At 40.8% G+C, this 22,273-nt stretch overlaps 1 protein-coding gene and 1 long non-coding RNA gene across 12 annotated transcripts in view; one reads left to right on the top strand and one right to left on the bottom strand.

Annotated features, from left to right (window-relative positions):
* Positions 1 to 22,273, bottom strand: part of GRM8 (glutamate metabotropic receptor 8) — an 858,863-nt gene that overhangs the window by 820,154 nt on the left and 16,436 nt on the right. The gene's annotated exons all lie outside the window — the stretch shown is intronic.
* On the top strand, positions 450 to 15,196 carry LOC104674413. The gene is made up of 3 exons (XR_749639.2): positions 450 to 576; positions 4,750 to 4,991; positions 13,655 to 15,196. It is a non-coding gene; the product is annotated as an uncharacterized LOC104674413 (long non-coding RNA).

The raw sequence follows: 22,273 nt of genomic DNA, 5'->3' as shown, positions 1-22,273 counted from the left end.
GAAAATCTGCCCCCATGATCCAATCACCTCCTACCAGGTCCCTCCCCTGACAGGTGGGGGATTACAATTGGAGATGAGATTTGGGCAGGGACACAGAGTCAAAGCACATCAAATGTTAAAACCTTTTTTTTTTTTTTTTCCTTTTTGAGTTGTCAGTTTTGAACATAATTTTATTTCCAAAATTTCATTTTGTTTCCTTTTCAAATTCTGCCTAGTCATTTTTAATAGCTTTTTGCTCATGTTTTCAAATCCATCTTTTATTTCTAGAAACATTTTAAGGACATTTCATTTATATTCTGACTGATAATTCTTAAATTCAAGTTCTTGGGAAGTCTAATTCTACTGTTTGTTGTTTCCACTGATGGCTTGTTTACTCTGTGTAACTGGAAACTTTTCATTGTGAAGTCATATGTGGTTGATTTTAATCTGTGAGAATTCTAAAGAGCCCCAGCTGTGGGAACATTCCTACAAAGCGGATTCTCTTCCTATTGTGCTGGAATCCTGAGTCTCTCTCAAACTGGAATTATCTTAACAATTCTTTTGTTTCAGTTTTCCTGGACAGCATATGTGGATAATGTGAGTTTAAGTCCTAAACCTTCATGAGTTCAGAATTCTCAGGAGAGACATTTCCCCATCCCCAGCCAAGGCCAGAACAATTTCTCATAGCAATTTTTCTTTGCCAAATGGATTTTTCTAGTCCATCTTTTCATTGAGGGTGTAGATGTTCAAGATTCCTGGCTTTTGCAGACTCTTAATCAGTTCCATTGACCTTGTAGTGCCCAAGTCCTCACCTTCCATTCCACAGTGCACCCCTATTCATCCCTGTTGTATGGCAATTAAAACCAAAGCTTTCAGTTTGTCTGCACACACCCCCAAGGCAGCCCATATCTTAGATCCTCACTCACCACCCTGGTGTCAGCTCTCTCTCCATTTTTGCCTCTGTAGAGATTTACATTCAATTTTTATGAGCTTAGCTACATATTTAAAAAGTTGTTTGTTATATTACATTCAGCATTTCTCAGTGTGTGTAATTGGGAGAGTTTCTCCAAATATCCATTCTTCATAACACTAGAAGCAAAAGTTCAACAGGCCTTCTCTACCTGATGTTTAACAGGTAGTGAGGCAGCCATTTCAGGGGCTTTGAAGAGGTCCTACTCTGTTACCTTCCAGCTTAATTACAACTGAATTTTCTAGAACTAAAACAAATGTTTAACATGAGCAGAGGTGAGGTGAGGTGTGAACCAATCAATTTTCACAATATGCTACCACCTACCATTCAGTGGACTTGCTAAAAAGTCACCCACCCAGAGAGAGCCTTGCCACTTTTTTATGCCAAAGGATCAAATAATGCAGAAACCATTCATTCATACAATAAATATTCACCAAGAATCTGCTCTTTGCAAGGTACAAAGTGCTAGGCAAACAAAAGTGATTAAAACATGAACTTGGCCCTCAAACAGTTTAGCTAAGATGCCTAAAAATTTTCTTGCCTTAAGTGCAAATTGATCAATAAGTAGAGATTGCCTGGAGCATTGTATTAAGAATCTGAGGCTGGGCGTGGTGGCTCACGCCTGTAATCTCAGCACTTTGGGAGGCCGAGGGGGGCGGATCACGAGGTCAGGAGATTGAGACCATTCCGGCCAGTACGGTGAAACCCCATCTCTACAAAAACTACAAAAACTTAGCTGGGCATGGTGACATGCACCTGTAATCCCAGCTACTCAGGAGGCTGAGGCAGGAGAATTTCCTGAACCAGGAGGCAGAAGTTGCAGCGAGCCAAGATCGCACCATTGCACTCCAGCCTGGGCGACAGGGCAAGACTCCGTCTCAAGGAAAAAAAAAAAAAAAAATCTGAGGACAAGCCTAGACTCAGTAATTAAAAGTGAGTGATCTGTTAAAATACAAACCACACTATGCCATTTCCTTGTTGAAGCACCTCTAACAGCTTCCCATTACTCCTAGGTTGTAATCCTCCTAGATGTGGCCCTGCCCATCTCCTAGTCTTCCTCTTGTTCACTCCATTCTAACCATACTAGCTTCCTTCTGCTCTTCAAAGGTGCCTAGTTCAATCTCACTTGAACTCTTTTGCACATATTCCTCCTCCCACCTAGAATATTCTTAGTTCTATTACATGGGTCCCACATCTCATCGTCTGAGTCTCAGCTTAAATGAGATACACTTTGAGAGGGTGCCTCCCTAGAGACCCCGTGAAAAGGATCTCTCCCACCATATCATTTATCTGTCACGTCACACCCTTTTTAAATTTTCTTCATCGTCCATATCAGTATCTTGAATTATCAAGTTATTTGTATATTTTCTCATTTATTCTTTACTTTTCTCTATATTCTCTAAATGTACCTGGCATATGTAGTGGGTGCTCTGTGGTATACATATGGATGAATATAAATAAATGGATAAATGGTCAATGATGTCTGCAAGCATGCAAAATAGAGTGGCTCTACTTGTACTACCTAAGTGCATCAGAGGAAAGGTGACAGTAGCAAAAAATGTCAACTAAGTGCAAAAACTGGCATTAGGTTCAGGAGTGACCAAAGGGGGCATAATGAACTGTTGGGAGCAAGTGTAGGACACAGGCAGGGAAACTGTCCCTGAAAAGGCAGCTTATCAAAGGCCCTAAAGAAAAGCTGGAAGTTACTGGCAAGCATGGTGCAGAAAAGCATCCAGACAGAAAAAGCACACGCAGCAACAAGCAGGTGTGAGATTCCTCCTTACTTCATGCTGTCACCCCGAATTCAGGGAATACAGAACTTCCCAAAGGTTCCAGTTTTGGTCCCTTGTCGAGATGGCCAGGTGGCCAAATATCGAAGTCCTGTTTCAGACTTTCCCATCAACTAATCATATGGTTTCTAAGAGTCATTCTACCCCCTGAGGACCCCCATCTTCAGCAGCTGTAAAAACAAGATGTGGCTCGTGGGTCTCTCAAATCCCTTCTGTCTCTGCAGGTCTGTTAGATACTCCTGTGTTTGCTCCAGCACACATTCTGAATTGGCCAGTACTGGAACTGTAAAATGTATTGACTCCTTTTAGTGATTTCTTTTGTGCTGGTTTTTGTTTTTTAATGATTAAGAGATAGTCTACAGAATATCTGTGTTCCACTCTGTCACTCAGTTATAGCTAAACAAATCAACTGTAAAATTAAGCTCTGAATTTTGGAAAAGCCCAAAGCCTTGCACATGCCACCTCTGGCCAGTCTGAAGTCCACTGCTCCATATCACTGAAAGACCTTCTTTAGAATGCAGGTGACTGGGTCCAACCATTTACCATCCAACCCCCCACAGCCACTGAATTAGCATCCCTCATGAATGGGGCCCAGAAATCTACATTGTCAACATTGGTAATGCCCAGTTAATTCCTTCTTATTCACCCTCAAGGAGAGAATCACTACCTCTTAGCTTCACTCTGTTCCAGGATAAAAACAAAACAATAACCAAAACACTAACAGTGGCCAGCACGCATTGAGTGCTTCTTATGTGTGGTGATTTGTCCCAGGCTTCTGACTCCCTCTCTTGCCCCAACGGTGTTGAATTATTTGCCCAGGTTCACATAGCAACCAGCTGGGGAATCAGGATTTGAGTCCATGTTCTTTGGACTCCAGCATCCATGTAGCCAACAGCTAACTACACCACAGCAGGGTACAATGCTTAAGAGCTTCATTCAGCTCTAGCGTCGGACTTGATGAGTTCAAATCCCAGCTGCACCATTTACTAGCTGTGTGGCCTTGGGCAAGTTATTTTGCCTCCTTCAGCCTCAGTTTCCTCAATGTAAGGTGAGGATAATAAGCATTGCTATTTCATAGGGTGCTTGGTTGTGAAGGACAACTGAGGTGACTCCAGTAAAATGCTGAGAAGGGAAACTGGTGCATAGTGAGCATCAGCCATAATGATCCAGCCTCCCTTTCTCCAGGCTTGGGCTCGCTGGGGCCTGGTAGTGGTCCCAAAGGAAATCTCTGCCAAGCATGAGCAGACGGAACTGAAGAAAATCCATCCTCTCTGCTGGAAAGCAACCCACAGCCCATGGTCTACTGACAGTGGGTCAGTAGTGTTGTCTTTGGAGATAAAGTATGGCATATTATTTGAACTTAAATGTTCAAAGGGCATCAACTCCTTTCTAGCACAGAACAGTTTCAGCCTTGCTGCTTCTTTTTCTTTCATGCCTCCTAATGGTTCTGTCTGTCATTATGAACCTTTCAGCTCTGCTTCCACAAAGCACAGAGGGATCCCATCCTTTAATCCTCAAAATAGTTTGTCTTTATAGTTTGGCAGGTAAGAGTTGGTTGCAGCAGTAACTCCTGAAACCTGCCTCTCATTATGCCAAGAACTGCAATGTGTTTGCCACATCAAAGCATGAGTGATAACAAATGCCTTCCGATGGTGAGAACTGCTCTTTATGGTCTGCTTTCCAAGTGCCCTCTTGACACAGAAGAACATTTTTTTACTAACATCAATCATCATTAGTAGCAAATGGTGATATCTGTATCTGTCCAGGTGACATCTCAGCCAAGGAAGGAAGCCACATCCTGAGAATGTCAGCTGTTACCTCAAGACTGAAATACAGAAAGTTACCTCAAGACCAAAATACAGTAAAGAACTTTTATCTTTCATGACAGAAATTATTCCATAAGTCCTATTTTTACTAAATCTTCTGAGGTACTTAAAATTATTAATTTTTTATTGTAAATAAAACTAGTTTTAGAGTCATGCATATTTTATTCTTTTATTTTTGAGACAGGGTCTCGCTCTGTCACCCAGGCTGGAGTACAGTGGCATGATCCTAGCTCACTATAGCCTTGAAATCCTGTTCCCATGGTCCTCCCACCTCAACCTTCTGATCAACTGAACTACAGGAATGCACCACCAAACCCAGCTAATTTTTTATTATTTTTTTGTAGAGGTGGTGGTCTCACAGTTTGCCCAGATTGCTCTCAAACTCCTGGCCTCAAGTGATGTTCCTGCCTAGGCCTAAAATTTTAAGTAAGTCCCTATTTATGACCACAGATATTTTGAGAGTCCATTGCCACACTAGCCTTATGTAAATTCAGCGATGCAGCCATGAACCACTATACCCATCCCAAAAGCTCCACCCAGGGGAGACAAGGCATCTGAGGGGGCACAAGCCCGAGCAGACCACCATGGATCTGCTGACCTGGGAGCAAACAGACTCCTCCACCCACTCAGCAATACCTGAACTTGGCAGGACCCAGCAAACAAACACCTCACTCCTTGGTAAGACTTTCCTTTTGCTTCACCAAAGTGGAACCTTCCCTCTGCCCCAATGTACTGAATCGATACCACTATTTCAGCAAGAGAAACTGAGCAAAACATTGACCACTTGTGTTAGAGAACAATGAAATATTCTCATCAGAAACTCTATCCTAGAGAAGGAAACTGTCTGCAGTAGAGCGAGGAGCTCCACTATCTTCGGAGAGCTCCAGGACTGACATTGCCAAGGTCTTCCCAACTTTACCTTCTCTCACTAGTCCCTAGAGCTGTCCAGTTCCTGCACATGGACATATATGAAAATACAAAAACATATGCCTCCTCCACTGACCAAGGCAAAAGCTGCAGTAATAGTAAAAGAACTATCAAGTCAAGGAATTATCTTAAAATGTTACTAATAACATTAACAAATTCCAAAAAAAAAAAAGGATCTTTAATAAGCCTTCCATCTAATGAAGGATAGGATGAAAATCAAGAAAAAATGTTGACAGAATACAAAAAGCTGAAGTTCAGACACTGAACACATTCTTTTAATGTTTTATTTATTTATTTATTTATTTATTTATTTATTTATTTATTTATTTATTTAGAGACAGGGTCTCACTCTGTTGCCCAAGCTGGAGTGCAGTGGCGCAATCATGGTTCACTATAGCCTCTACCTCCCAGGCCCAAATGATCCTCCCATCTCAGTCTCCCAAGTAGCTGGGACTATAAGTGCATGCCACCACGCCCAGTTAACTTTAAAAAAAAAAAATTGTAGAAACAATGTCTCAATATGTTTCCCAGGCTGGTCTCAAACTCCTTGCTCAAGTACTCCCCGTACCTTGGCCTCCCAAATAGCTGAGATTACAGTTGTCAGCCACTGTGCCCAGCCGCTGAACATATTTAGCCAAACTTCTCACCAGAGTAAATCCCATTGTAACCACTTAGGCAAGCTTGGCTCCTCCCAGAATCTGCTTTCCAGGCTCAGTCCTTCACGTGGTCTTCCTCACTGTCCCCTTGGTCACCAAGCCATGTAGCCCTTCCACCATTTGCCCATGAAGGTATAATTCTGGTCCCTAGCCCCCAAGGTAAGGAAGCCTCTTCACTTCCAGGTCCCCAAAGGCACCTGCCTGGGCCACTAGCCATGCAGCAGTAACTTCATACTTCCCTCCTTTGCTCTTCTTGAAGGTTTCTATGGTCCAACCATAGGCCAAGAAGCCCTGGTCTTACTAAACCAAGTGTTCTCAATCAACTCACCTGAGTCAAACAGCCCTTAAAAGTCTACCTATGCCAATCCTGTCATTTACATGTAAGGCAGAAAGGCTGAACGACTTGCTCAAGGTCATAAAGAAAATTAAGGAGTACAAGCCAACCCTCCTGTTACCCAGGCCAGTGGTTTTCACATGGTACCACTGATGAAGCCTGGGGCTGTAGACCCCTTTGAGCCCTGCCCAGGATTCCTTTTCCACCTGTCACCAGTGCTACTGCTAACCTCAGACCTCTAACCTTCTTCAGAGAACCACTCTTGGGTGATGGAGCCACCTTGCCCAAGTGTGCCTGGGAATTATCACTTAGGACCAGGTTGTCTGTAGCTCAAGACTGGTTGATGTAAGGATACAAAATTCCTACTTTCTTCCCTCAAGGCAGAACACATCCTGCTGTGATTGATGCTTCAGAGCATCCACAGGATCAGGCTTAGGATGGACCTCACCTGAAAGTGCATCCTTTCTCCTGAGAATGCTTGTTAATAACTCATTTTGCTAAGATTCTCCTATATTCAGCTCTGCTTCTAGGGAATGTAACCTGACACTGGGGTTTTCTATGAGCATTCCAAGCAAGTATACTGGTCCAGGCCGCACAGTGCTCAAATGGCCTGCATGACGATCTTTATCCACAGCCCATCAACATTCAATCCAGTCCCTCAGTCAGGAATACCCCCCTTGTCCCTTCCAGCCTAGAAGTCCACTCTTCCTCCTGGGAGAAGCACCGAGTCCTTCCCTCCTGCCCTCTCTACTCTCACCTGACTTGTAGTTAGGAGCTGAAAGAAACTCTGAAATCAGTGAATCATTATCGGCAGCATTCCCTAAAATATTTAGTCTTCGGTGCTCCTTAGGAAGCAGACAAATGCCCCCCAGTGTCCCTTAATTTGCTTCTTACATGGTGAAATCTTTTAAACAGAGAATGAGGGTTTTCATTACAGCATTCACATCACCAACATGCAGTGGCTCATGCCTGTAATCCCAACACTTTGGGAGGCCAAGGCAGGTGGATCACTTGAGGCCAGGAGTTCGAGACCAGCCTGGCCAACATGGCAAAATCCCATCTTTGCAAAAAATATACAAAAAGTAGCTGGGCATGGTGGCACATACCTATGGTCCCAATTATTCAGGAGGCTGAGGCATGAGAATCCCTTGGACCCAGGAGGCGGAGACTGCAGTGAGCTGAGATCATGTTACTGCACGCCAGCCTGGGTGACAGGGTAAGACCCTGTCTCAAAACACAAATCACCAACAAGCCACCCATTGCTTTTGAAAATACTCTACCCTACTTTCTCAGATGAATCATTGTTCTTGCTACTTGTTCTAACTGATATTCTTATCTGGATACAAAATTTGGGATAAAAAGGCTTGTCACTGTGGAGGAATTATTTAACTATGACTTGTTTACATAAAACAGCATCCTAGAAAATGAGTTTGCACTGGTTTCTTTCACAGTAGAGATCAGATCATGGACAAAATATCTGGATAACTTATAACCTGCTTTGTAACAATAATGGTTATTCATGTATAGTGCCTGATATGTTCCAGGCACCAGAAATATGTCTATTCTAATCCTCACAACAGGTAGGGACAATATTGGTCAGAGAAATTAAATAACTTGATCGAGGTTAAGTAACAAATACCTGGTAGAAACAGGATTTGAACCCAGATCTGTCTACCCACAAAGCAAGTGACTAGGCTACTTCACTGCCTATACCTCGTGTTCTCCAGTGCTTGAGACTGGTTCTACCCTGCAGCAGTTCCTGCTCCAAGTTAAGCTTTGTACAAGAATTACCGGACCGGATGTACTCGAAAGCACACCCTGTTCTCTGACCTTGAGAGTGGAACAAGAAGAACAGCATCTGGTGTAGACAAACGTAAGGATCAAGAGGGGCTTTGACAGGAAGGCAGAGTGAACGTTCTCATCCCTGTTTCTCCCATAGGTCTAGCTAAAAACTGAGCATTAGATCTAAAACAAGAGTAAGAAGACATTGAAAGGTGGGGAGCTGCCAAGCGGGTTAAGGACCTCAGGACCCAGGGAATGACATGACAACAAGTTCCTGAATTTTGTTTTTCCCTCATGTATTTCCTCATCTATACTTGAAAAGCCAGCAACCTGGAAACACCAATACACACAGAGCAAAAAAAAAAATAAGCAAAAAACCTCCTCTCTTTGTCCAAAGAACCAGGAAAGGGGCAGCCTAGCTCCTTTTAGACTGAAGAAAAAAAATGGAAACTTTTAGATAATAACCACTCTACTCCAAACACACCACACACACACACACACACACACACACACACACACACACACACACACACACAAAACCTGTGGACCCACCCACACAAGCAAAGACCTAGTGGGGAACCTAGACAGTAGTGAGGAGCCCCAACACCCCCACCAGGATAGTTTCTGAGAGACTGAGTGTGGAGGCTGGACTTTCATCTCTGCTGGGTGGCAACTTGGCTGCAAAGGTGTCAGAAGAGGCTGGTAGAGAATCAGGTCTTACCCGCCACCACTCAGCAGTAATGAAGCCATTCCAACAGTAGGAGTGGAGGTCACATGGAGAACCGTAACAGGACCCCTCCTCCTGGCAGCCAGATGGATATTGGTTTCAAAGAGCAACTGCAAATGTTCTTGAAACAAAAAACTACAAAGAACTAGCAAAGTAATGAGAAGTATCAGCAAAGAAACAGAAGATAGAAGAACCAAGTAGAAACTCTGGAACTAAAATATATTATAAATGAAATGTGAAAAAAAAAAAAAAAAAAAAAAACAACTCAGTGGATGGGTTCAACAGCAGAATAAAGATAAAGAGAACAGAGGCCAAAAAAATCTGTGAACTTATAGATAAAACAGTTACCCATAAACAATCAAAATAAATTAGACTGGGGAAAAAATGAACTAAGCCTCAGAGAGGTGTTGAACTACAAAAAGATGTTAAAGGTAGGTCATCTGACTCCCAGAAAGACAGGAAAAAGAGGGGGGCTAGAAAAGTATTTGAAGAAATAATGGCTAAAAACTTTTCAAAGGTGGCAAAAGACAGAATCAAGAATCTGAGCACCAAACAGGATAAACCCAAAGAAATCCACACCAAGATGCATCACAGTCACACAAAAAGACAAAGGAAAAAGCCTTGACAGTAGCCAGAGAGAAATGATGCATGAAGCCATAGGGGAAGAACAATTTGAATGAAAGAAGATTTCGCAGGAGAAACCAAGGAGGTCAGTAGGAAGCAGTGCAACATTTTTTAAGTGCTGAAAGAAAGGAACTATCAATCCAAAATTCTATAACCAGAGAAAATATTCTTCAGGGATGACATTCTCAGATGAAGTAAAACGAAGAGGATTTGTCACTAGCAGACCTGCCCTAAAATAATGACTAAAGGAAGTTCTCAAAACAAAAAAGGAAAAGATAAAAGAAGAAATGTCTTGGAACATTAGGAAGGAAGAAAAAAACATGGCAAAAATATAGATAAATACAATCAAGTTTGCTTCTCCTGTTGAGTTTGCTAGATTCAGTTGATGATAAAATCATAACACCATCTAATGTGGTTCTCAAGGTATGCAAAAGAAATATCCAAGATAATCATATAATTGTAAGGGTAAAGGGAGGTAATATTTTCCTTTTGCAAAAACAAGGTCTTGCCATGTTGCCTAGGCTGGTCTGAACTCCTGAACTCAAGCAACCTGCCCGCCTCAGTCTCCTAAAGTGCTGGGATTACAGGTGTGAGCCCGTGCCTGGCCCATGTCTAGGTTTCTATACTTCACTGGATCTAATAAAATGACAATAATAGTAGGCAACGATAAATCATGTATGTCTACATGTTTAAAAAGCTATGTCAAAAGATATACTCTAAAGCAATATAGATAAATCAAAATTGGATTCTATAACATGTTCAAGGAACCCACAGAACAGCAGGAAAAGGTCCAAGGAGAAACTGAAGAGGAGGAATGAAGGCATCTGCCCCTCTTCTGCCAGGGTCACTTTAAAACTAGACCCTTTTCACAAGGCGGGGAGCACAGTCATTTCTGCTGTTCTGGGGGTACCTCTCGGGTGGGACAGGGATGAACCCACCAGTCTTTTCCACAGAGCTTTGTCTTGCATTGGTGAATGTGTGCCCTGGTGCTCATGGAAGGCTTTTCTCAAAGCCCTCAGGCTGACCTGCCAGCACACCGAAAGGGGCTCCTTATCAAGGCGCAGGGTCTCAGCTCACCTTCAGCATGGCGGAGGTCCCTCCTGGGGGAGAACGGTACATTTGCATTCTGTTTACAAAAAGCCAAAAGCTACGCTTTGTGTGCAACCTATCGGCTGAAAAAAAAAAAAAAAAAAAGGAACTAAGGTAGCTTTGAGAATGATCTGATGCAGCTAGGGCAGGCGGAAGAAAGAAACGCAACAATTTGGAGCAGTGCCCCAAACACTTAAATGAGCTGGGTACAAATCAGTCGGCCTTGGTAAACTCTACCTATAGAGTAAAAGGATAAAAAGACAAAAAGACCTATTTTAAAATAGACATTTTCTGACTTAGAAATACTAAGATAAAACAGACACTAAGTTCCAGAGTAGTTGAACCTCCCTTTAATTTTATTAGGGATAGGAGTCCTGAATCTTTCCAGGCAAGAAGGTAGCCCCACAGTCTTGTAGTAAACTGCGTGCTGTACTGTGTTTCTGGCCCCTTAACTTTGTATCTCCTAGAAGAATGTTTCTAAAAACTTTCCATTACAGTTGCTTATAATGTTTATACTTTAAATATCTATCTATATATAGATATATATCTGGGAAGGTATTTCTATATGTCATTCATTATTCCAAATGTAAGGGTATTTGTACATTACCTGTCATTCATTATTTCACATGTAATTTTAATCAGATCAACATAAAACCATCTTAATATAATCAGTAATGGCACTGGTAACTTTAAATATTAAAATCTACAGTAGGGAAAAAGGAGCTTTGATTCATTGTCTCTTTTCAAATTAGCACAATCAACTTGGCACATACCTCCAATCTTTCTGTCCAACCTCTCATGTTCTTTCTGCCTTTTCCCTTGCTTCTCACTCCCCCAACTCATGATATAACAAAGAGAAGGCTGTAGAGGGCAGAGTCAGGGTTGACAAAAAACAAATTCCAATTATTCCTTCTTCCACATATTCAGAAACCTATAGCCTTTTACGAAAACAGTTCTATTTTTTCCCAGGATATCTACTTTTTATGTTTGCCCTGTCTTGAGCCAACTCTAATAGATTTTTCTGTTGAGTTCTGATCTGTACCTGAGATTCTTAAGAGGTATATTTGCAGACAATACCATGAAGATTTCCCAGAATTTTTGGAAACAATCTTCCTTACACCAAAAAGTAAATTGCCCAAGGAAGACTCTCCTCCCACCTAGGACTTCCTAAGAGCAGAACTGGCACTTGTAAAAACTCAGGAAGGTTGCAAAAAATTTGGAAATGGGGTTCCACGGTTTCAATATAATGTTAAATTTGAAAATTAATGCCTCAAGTTAATTGGCTCTTCCTGCCTTGAGCTGATTAGTGAACACTAGAATTCATGCTACAGCTCCCAAGCCATTTGTCTGCAATGCAGGGCTCATGTTCCAAATTCTGCTTATTGCAGTAAAAGATAGTATGCTCACATCATTTCGTGGCCATGGTGCTACAGTGTTTCTACCGGCTTGCACGCTTCTTACAGGTAGGCTGATGTTTATTGTGTTAGTAACATAATGCTGCAACTTTCCACTGGTACACAAAGCTAGTGGTTTTCTAAAGCAGTCCTGGAATTCATTACCATGGAAACAAAAGGTATAAAAAGCTGTTTTTATCTAAAGGAAAACCTAGAGGAACTCTAAAAAAGATCAAAAGTGTTTTCAAAGTAAAGGTAGAGTCAAATACATTATAGTTTAGGCTAAAGGAGCCTTGGAAAGGAATCTCAAGGCAGGTTAACAGAGGAAGGAGGCGGGCTGTATAGTGATGGGAGAAAGCTCAGCAGCACCACTGGGAGGCTCTGAGGCTGGGACAGGGTCGGGCTGCTGACCAAGTCCACCCCAAAACAGTGGCTGAAAGAACCCAACACTCTCACTCTGCCAAGGTACAGGAGACATGGTTTGAACTCCAGTCTCTCCCCACAGAGGTGGAAATGAGTAGTTTGTTTTTCTGACATTAATAATATCACACACACTCTGGTCCTAATACATCCATCCAACCATTCTAGACTCTAGATTCTAGACATGGAAATGAGAAGTAAATGAAAGAAACTTAATACGAATATGTTCATTTTATCAACTCATCATTTGATCTAGAGCTTGATCCCATGTGTTCAGGAAATGCTGTCACAGGTCCTATTTTAGTTTGGGAAAGGAGTAAGTACAAACCACAAGTATTTATTTCGGCGTTTACAGTGTTTTCCTAACATCCAAATAATTTCACCACATCCTGCCATCAGATTCAAAATAGAATTTTGGATATATTCTTTCTTCCATGGAAAACTTCCTGATTCATAAACTGCTCTGACCATCTGTAATAACACAAACTCTTATCCAGTATCCTCTTCAGAAAACATCTGGAACAATAGGAAGCTCCATCAATGCTGCTAAAGGAATACAATGTTTCTGGAAGCCATGTGATCATTCTGGCAGCAGGGAAGATACATGGGGTCATGGGCAGTCAGACTCCATCCTTGTACTGAGGCCACTGCCCACCATGGATGTGCTGGCCAGCCCATCTGCCATTCCAGCCAGCGATATACTGAGAGTATGAGGCTTACAGAGCTGAAGTCCTCTGCATTAAAAGGCTTAATTTTCCTGCTCAAAGGCAGTCTTTTAGAATGGCAAGGAAAAATTATTTTAACTTAGAATGGGGTTAAACTAACAGCAGGACTGTGTTTAGAGAAAGGAAACCATACAGAAATAATTTGAAAATATACCATCTAAAAGGCAGCAAAAAGCAATGCTTGAAAGCATGAACTTTTGAGTCCATCAGACACACAGGTTTGAATATCATATGGCCACTTACTTTCCAGGTAACCTCAGATAAGCCTCAGTTCCTCATCTGAACACCATACCTATCTGACAGAATTGTGGTAAGGATCCAATAAGATCAGGCATGTTATGTGTTTAGCATAGTGCCTGGCATATGGGAAGCTGTCAATAAACATTACCTCTTGCACTGTTTCTGTTATAGGGAGCAGGTGATGTTTAGCCTGGAGAACTGAAGGCTCAGGAAGAACAGGGTCTTCAAACACCTGAAGGACTGTCTCGTGAAAAAGACATGCACAAGACAGGAGAATTGAGCAGAAAGATGTTTAAATCAAATCGAAGAACAAAGACAGCATTGAATCACCACCTATCAAGGGTCTTACTTCAATAGATTTTGGTTTGGCTGAGAGGCATAACAGAAAACCTCAAAAATCTCTTCCAATTCTAAGGTTTCATAATTCCAAGCATTTGGAGAATGAGGAAAAATAATCACTTTAAAAAAAAAAAAAACTATTTTGTGCCAAGCTTCCTGAAACATCTTTAAAATGTCCAAATATCCATGAATCATACGGTATTATCCATTTTATTTGAAAACCATGGAACTCTACTACCGAACTTCATTCTAAGTTGTTTAAGACAAAGTACAATGCAAAACTATCTACTTTTCTTTCATAAAACCATTTTCTAGATGGCCATAGATTCTTTGGGGGAATTCTTATTATGCAGATATTTTACATCAAAATCTAAACTTGTACCACTTAACTGCAATGAATTATTAATGCTATTAAACATCATAACATCTTTTAAAAATAAGGTGTTAAATATTTATTCATCAATCCTGTACCATTACAATATTTTAGATCAGTGATTTAATATCTGAAAAAAATTATCACATACTATGCATAACACTGATCAGTAGAGGCTGAAATTTTACTGTAACTTCAATCCAAAAATACATTTTTTAATTTTAGTTCTCCATAATTCAGAGAAATAGTTAAGGGTAAATATAAGTCTTAATCAAAATCCCTATTCTCCCAGCATGTGCTAAACCTACCCTGCTTCACATGCAGACCCTTGGCCCCAAACAATCCCAAGAGGATGTTGGCTCAGAGCAGCAAGGAGCCGACAGATGGGGCATTCAGTAAAGGAGTGGTGCCGGGTTTTTTCATTTTTGTTAGAGATGAAAGCTGTGGGAAAAATATTCTCCACTTAATCTATTTTATTTTCAGCAAGGTTTTACCTGTAAATATTAATTTATATACCAGCAAAACTCACTAGATGCTTGAGCTACATGAATATAAATGAAATAAAGCTATCCAAACTAAAAAATGAAATTTCCTGTATCTTCCTTTCTCAGGCAGAGGAAAAATATCCAAGAATTTAAAATTTTATACCAGTGGTTTCAAAGACAACAAAAGATCTCATATTGAGCTCTCATTCAAATAGGTGGGGTTACCAGGGTAGAAATTACAAGTTAAAGTGCTGCAGCATAAAGAAGAAAAATAATCATTTATGCCATTTTCATTACAAAACCTATTTCCAAATCATCAAAACTCTTTACACTTGGAATATTGTCAAATCTCCAATTTTTACCTTGCTGAGATCTATGACCACCTTTGGAAACAGAGACAGTGTAGGTATGATTACTCCCTGTGGTTAGGAAAATGGAAAAGAACCATCAGTCCCTCAAGAATGGTGGCTTTTCTTATTGGAATGAAGCAAATAAAATCAATTCATTGGCAATGCATTTAATTTCTCTCTCAGCAATTAATTGTGTATCTACATTGAATAACAGTGTAAACAGTCAAGATACGCATGTGGCAAATGAAAAATAAAGCAAAATGTTTTGTCTTAAGTTACATGGATTCCCAGAGTGCAAAGGATGGGGAAAGGGTCAGGGGAGGGATTCTCCTAGGTTTGAAAATACTTTCCTTAAATTCAACAGCAATTAACCTGTTTAGCTGTTCTACAATGCTGATTAAGAGGGTACAGCATTGTGCCCTCTGGGTGTTCTGTGCCCACTGGTTTGGGTTTCTACTGGGACCCCCAGTTTTGACTCCAACCTTCCTCATTTTTAATCCTTCTAGAGACTCCTAAAATAATAATTTGAAGTTTTGTCATAGCAGAGAGATGCTGTGAGAGGGGGAAAGGTTTCCACGTACTCCCACCCCCACATAGCTGAACATGAGCTGGCATCAGGTAAAAGGTTCACAGGATTCCCAGTCTTGGAAGACTCTTCCTTCTCTCCCGGCCTCAGTTTGCATACTCCTACCTATTCCTCTAAGCCCAGCCCAATCCCACAGTACTGCATGAAGCCTTGTGCTATGGAATGAATGTATATCCCCCACAAGAATTCATGTTGAAATCCTAACCCCTAATGTGATGGTATTTAAAGATAACATCTTTAAGAGGTAATTAACTCATAAGCATGGAGCCCTTGTAAGTGCCCTTATAAGAAGAGACAGGAGAGTGCTTTTCTTGTCTCTCTCAGCACCATGTGAGGATGCAACAAGGAGACAGCATCTGTAAACCAGGGAGAGGGACTTCACCAAGAACCCACCAAGCGAGTACCCTGATCTCAGAATTCCAGCTTCCAGAAATGTGAGGGGGAAAAAAAAAAATGTAAGCAATATTGATAGCTTAGGGTCTTCTTTTCTTCATATTATCCACTACAATGTCAAACGCGCTGCATATACCTGTTGGATGCTGCATAGACCTGTTGGTGGGTTGATTGAATATTACCTGCTTACCCGTATTACTAAGTTACAGAAGAACACGTGGGTTAAATGCTAGTGTCTCTTACACTATTCTACTTCTCTTGATGGGGAAAAAAAAAAAAAAGATTTAGCACTTACTGGGTTTAGAAGCTACACCAGGCACTGTTCAACACTGTCTCACAATGCTAGGATAGGACTTGACCACATTAACTCTGCATTGATTTCTTTCCCTGTGAAGTCCTTTTACATTTGAGTAAATTATCCATATTTGATTAAAATGAGAATTTAATAAGACATAATTGATATGTTTGACTGAATTAGTCACATTTTAAACAGGTGGCACAAGATAGGTCACAGGGTGAATCAGAATACAATACATTTAGTTCCACTGTTTTTCTGATTGTCCTAAAATGAATGTGACTTCTAGAACAAGTACTTCTGAAGCCTTTAGTGCTTTCATTTCTGACATTTGTATCAGAGATGATAGGAATTAGTGTCATGTCAGCCATCTCTGGCAGAAAAAAAAATCTTCCCTCAACAAAAGTTAACATTCTTCGTCCGAAGCAGGCCTGTGTTTCTGTCCTTACCACACATGGAAAAGAAAGGGAATTCCAACCCAAAGGACAGCATTGAGGGCTGCCACCCACGCCTGGGGTTATTCAGCTGCTCATGCTCAACCACAACTCCATCATCAAACCCGTAGCCTATGTGAGCCAGAATTGGTGATTTTTTCTTGTTTTGTTTTGTTTTTTTTTTTTTGTTTGTTTGTTTGTTTAACAATTGAATCCTAAGGGTATTTTTCTTTGGCACTGAAACATAAAAACGTAGTGCAACTTTATTTAAAAAAATAGAAAACCAATGTTTCTCTGGGTTTTCTACTTTTTTAATAAAACGGACTCTTACCATCCAACACATGGATTTGGAAGGATAGCAGTACACCACCTTCTTAGCTCATTTGGCTGGAACATAAGCTGATGAAGTCCCAGTCTCAAGTTCAGCCTTCGAGAAAACTAGATAGCCTTGCCCTATGCCGGAGCCAATCTAGACCTGCCATCAGTTCTGTTTCTTTTTTCGTGTGTGTGTGTGTGCGAGTGAGTGAGAGAGACAGACAGGGTCTCACTCTGTTTCCCAGGCTGGAGTGCAGTGGTATCATCATGGCTCACTGTAGCCTCAACCACCCAGGCCCAAGTAATCCTCCCACCTCAGCCTCCAGAGTAGCTGGAACTACAAGGGAATTTTTGTATTTTTTATAAATACAGGATCTTGTCATGTTGCTCAGGCTGGTCTCAGATGCCCAAGTTGGTCTTGAACTCCTAGGCTCAAGTAATCCATCCACCTCAGCTTCCCACAGTGCTGAGATTACAAGTGTGTGCAACCACACCTGGCCCATCAGTTCTGTTTCTTGACCAATTACACCTTTAATGCTAATCTGCCTTTGTTCACAAAATAGGGCAAGTCAGTATGAATGGCTGAGAAACTGGAGGAGAGGTACCACTCAAAATGAATATCCTCTTAATAGCAGACATAAATATCTTCCTCCTCATTATCATCATCATAACAAACATCGTGGTGCCTCCTACGGACCAGGGATTTTGCTTAGGACTCTGAAATGTATCTTACTTGTCTTCATTAAAAACCTTATGAAAAAAGTACTATTATTAACTGGGGTTTTTTGTTTGTTTTGTTTTTGAGACAATCTCGCTCTGTCACTCAGGCTGGAGTGCAGAGGGGCGATCTCAGCTCACTGCAACCCCTGTCTCCCAAGTTCAAGTGATTCTCCTGCCTCAGCCTCCTGAGTAGCTGGGATTACAAGCGCATGCCACCACGCCCGGCTAATTTTTGTATTTTCATTAGAGACGGGGTTTCATCATGTTTGTCAGGCTTGTCTTGAACTCCTGACCTGGTGATCCATCCGTCTTGGCCTCCCAAAGTGCTGGGATTACAGGTGTGAGCCATCGTGCCTGGCCTGGGTTGCTGTTTTTTTAACAGATAAGGAAGTTTAAGATTTGGAGAGATTAACCGTCTTTCTTAAGGTAACACAGTTAACAAGCATTATGTCAAAATTTGAACTTGGGCAGTGTGACTACAGAGCCCAACCTATTTCATATAATTCATACTAATCTATTTTACTCAAGAGCATCAGCACCACTAAATACATTAAAATAATCTATAACTTGAACAGACATCTCTTGATAACAAACATAATATCTATAAGCCACAAATATCTAAGAAATTTACATGAGTATGGCATGGTATTTGTTCTAGAAGTAATATGAGTTCAAACACTCTGAGATGAGATGATAAATCACTCCAAAAACTGATAAATAGAATTGCCACCACATAAAGAAATAGTACAAGCACTAGGCGAAGCTAGAGGTCACTCTCAATCCATGTGAAAGGAAGCAAGAGTAAGACACTACAGCAAGAATAAGTCACCATCCACAAGTCCCAAGGGAGCTCAGTGGCACTGCAGGGGATACAGAGAGAGATCCATGATGTCCCTGAAACTGGGACTGAATTATACACCAAGGAAACCAGTCTCCCTAATCCCAGAGGGAGCCTTGAAGAGTCTTAGAGGGAGACTAATGGCCAACATTGAGAACACATGTTTATTAGCTTGCTGAGCCTAATGAAGTAATACAGCAGAGACTGGCCTCATTCTAGAAACAGATAAAAGTGGCTGTGCACAATGCTATGCGTAGACCCCTACACCTTGCCAGCGTGGTGTTCCTTATGTATTCAAGATACATAAAGATTAGATGTATAGATGCAGGTTGTGAGGACAGTGTTTGGGGATAGAAAAAGTCCCCAATTACAGCTAAAAGAGATGTCTCTTTTGCCAGAAAGTGTGTTATATCAATTAAATGGGTAAATAAGCCCTTTCCCCACTTTGAGGAAACAAAGGCCTCTTGTGACCCTCTATTGATTAAGACTGCTGTGGAATGTTATTTGCAATCGCATTGCATAATGGAAATCAGGAAGTAGCTGTCATGGTTTCTTCTGAAGACAAATTGCTGGTAGCTGAGACATATCATAGCCTCCTTCACCTTTTACTGTTCTCAATTCCCAATTAATACGTATCTTACAATCTAAGTTTCTTAAATCAGTCTGCTCTACTGTCTCAAGTAGTAAAAATGCGTAAAATGGTAATCTGCCTGACCCTACTTTAAGAAATAGTGTTTAAGTGACCACTGCACTGATCATTATTCTGAGCTATGCATTACTTAATAAGGAACACAACTTCCAAAAATGCACACAATTAAAGATAAAGCCACACAACACCTGCTGTGATTATGACCCACATGAACAGAAATCCAACCAGGTGTGTGTCAAAAGCTGCTGTCAGACAGAACATTGTTAGATCTCACTTTTGTTTTGCACACTTTGACTTGCTAAGTCAGCCAGCAAGCAATTTGTATGGAGCAGTGCTTCTCAAAGTGTGATATGCAAAAGAGCAGCATCAGCATCACCTGGGAACCATTAGCAATGGCAATTCTCAGCCCCCACCCTGGGCCTCCCCCGACCCACTGAATCAGAAACTCTGCAAGTGGGCTCAGGAATGCGTGTTTCAACAAGCATTCTGGGTGATTTCTCGCATGCTACAGTGTGATAACCATTGGACTGGGCACAAGACAGACTTCAGATTTCAAGTCTTCCTAGGAAGGCATTACCTTTGGTGGCAAACAGCTTTCAGAAGAGCCCAGGGAGACACCTGTGTTAAAACCACTGCAATCTTCAATTGTGCTGTGAACCTAAAACCGCTATGAAGTGAAGTCTATAAAATATAAAAAACCCGCAGTCTCTAGGGTGCATGGGTAGAAAGAGCACCGTACTTTCCTTATGCAGATTTATTTACATAGACCCTGACTTATTCTAGAAAGGTTTTCAGACAATTTTGTAAACCAAAATATATAACATCCAGTCACAAACCATTCTTACGGAAAGACTTCTCACTACTTTTCAAACAACCTCATTATTTAAAACACCGCAAACATAGGCATTTATCACTAAGTATGCTCTTAAGATGTCTTCAGTATTCACTGCAGGATTTCAGGCCATTTGAGGCTAGGAGAAAGAAAAGAAATTTAATTTAAATTCACCAAGTTTAAAATGTGCTCCGCCCAGGAGTCATGGTGCTCTCTGAACTGTCTGAGCATATGACCACAATGCTGATTCTAAGTTACTGCATGTTTCGAAGAGACATGGCTTGGAATGTCTGTGTCCTGTGACCCTGTCTTACAGCAAGATGCTTTTGGCAATTCACTCATCTGGCCCCTTTGTTGATCCAAGAAAGGGTCCTATACCACCAAAATTCATTCTAGAGCTAATAGTATTCAGATGAGGCTCTAGCATTGTTTCAACTGTTTTTCAAATAACAAATTTGGAGAGCAAAGGAAAGTAACTTGTTTATCAGAGATTTGTAAAATAAAGTATGGTCCATCCATATGATTAAAAACCAAACAACTATTAAAAAAATAAAGTCTTGCAGTTCTCATTCTTGACCAAACATCAGAATCACCTGGTGATCTTTTAAAACATACCAATGCAGGGCTCTACCCCAACCAATTTAACTGGTCCTGGCTAGGGTTTGGGTATCCAAAATTTTTAAAAGCTATGCTGGCAATGCTAACATACAGCCGGGGTTGAGAATTACTGCAGTACGTCTATATTAACCAACATGGAAATTTTTCCCAAATATATTAAGTGAAAAAGAAAGTCATAAGTCACATACCTATTAACAAAATCATGTGTTCCTGTGTTATTAACGGATTTATGCATTTGGAAGTGGACTTTCCTTTTATACTATTTATTGCTTAAACCTTTCAAAATGAGAATGTGTTCATGTGTTTTACTTATTTTCTTTTTGATTGACAATTTATATGTATTTATGGAGCACAATATGATGGTTTATGTTTAAAATATGGGGTGATTACATTGGCTAATTAACAAATCCATCCCCTCACACTTTTTTAGTGTATGGTGAAAACATTTAAGATCTACTCTTTTAACAATTTTGAAATATACAATGCAATTTCTTAATGTTAACAATACGTTTAAATGGAAATTTGTAGGAAAAAGAGAAAGCACATGAAAATAGGAATTCTCAAAATATAATCATGTTTCCTTCTTTCTCCGCTTCTCCCTCTATATTAGTCTGCTTTCACACTGCTATAAAGAACTGCCAGATACTGGGTAATTTATAAAGGAAAGAGGTTTAATTGACTTACAGTTCAGCATGGCTGAGGAGGCCTCAGGAAACTCATAATCACGGCAGAAGGCAAAGGAGAAGCAAGACACCTTCTCCACAAGGTGGCAGGAAACAGAAGTGCCAAGCAAAGTGGGAAGAGCCCCTTATAAAACCATCAGATCTCATGAGAACTCACTCACTATCACGAGAACCACCATCATGGAGAAAACCACCCCCATGATTCAATTACCTCCACCTGGTCTCTCCTTTGACCTGTGGGGATTATAGGGATCACATTTCAAAATGAGATTTGGGTGGGGACACAAAGCCTAAACATATCACCCTCCTTCTTTTCTAAAGGAGTATACAAGAAAAATAAACAAAATTATACTTCTTTCCCATCTATTCAACACATATTTCTAACATTGAGATTGGGATAAAGGAGAGAGTAGAGAGATTCGATGTATTCATTCATTCATTATTTCTCTGACAGGCCCATGCTAGGCACTAGGAATATGGCAACAAACTAGATAGACATGGCTCCTGCCCACATGGTGCTTACAGTCTAGTGAGGGATGCAGACAAGTAGGTAAACAACCACAACACAGTGAGAGAGACACTAAGAAGAAGAAGCACAGGCTGCTTCTTTGTTACTTGTAACAAAGAGACAATCTAGTCAAGGAAAGTGAGAAAAAGATCCCCAAAGTGGAGGTGGACCTTCATCCTGGGGAAAACCCTAGCCATTAAAGAGTTTTAAGAAGGGGAAAGACATTAACAAGTCTCCGTTTTGAAAGATCTCTGTAGGTGGGAGCGTAAGTGCTACTTACCAGTCATCTCTCATCTAAGGAGAGTGAGCTCTTTTCAAAGTTAAATGAAACCTTGCTACAGTACCAAAGAGTTGACTGAAGAAGTTCACCTC

Source organism: Rhinopithecus roxellana, chromosome 6, assembly GCF_007565055.1.
Source record: "Rhinopithecus roxellana isolate Shanxi Qingling chromosome 6, ASM756505v1, whole genome shotgun sequence".
Classification (NCBI taxonomy): Eukaryota; Metazoa; Chordata; class Mammalia; order Primates; family Cercopithecidae; genus Rhinopithecus; species Rhinopithecus roxellana.
The sequence above is the reverse complement of the archived record's forward strand: the minus strand, read 5'-3'. Positions and strand labels throughout refer to the sequence as shown.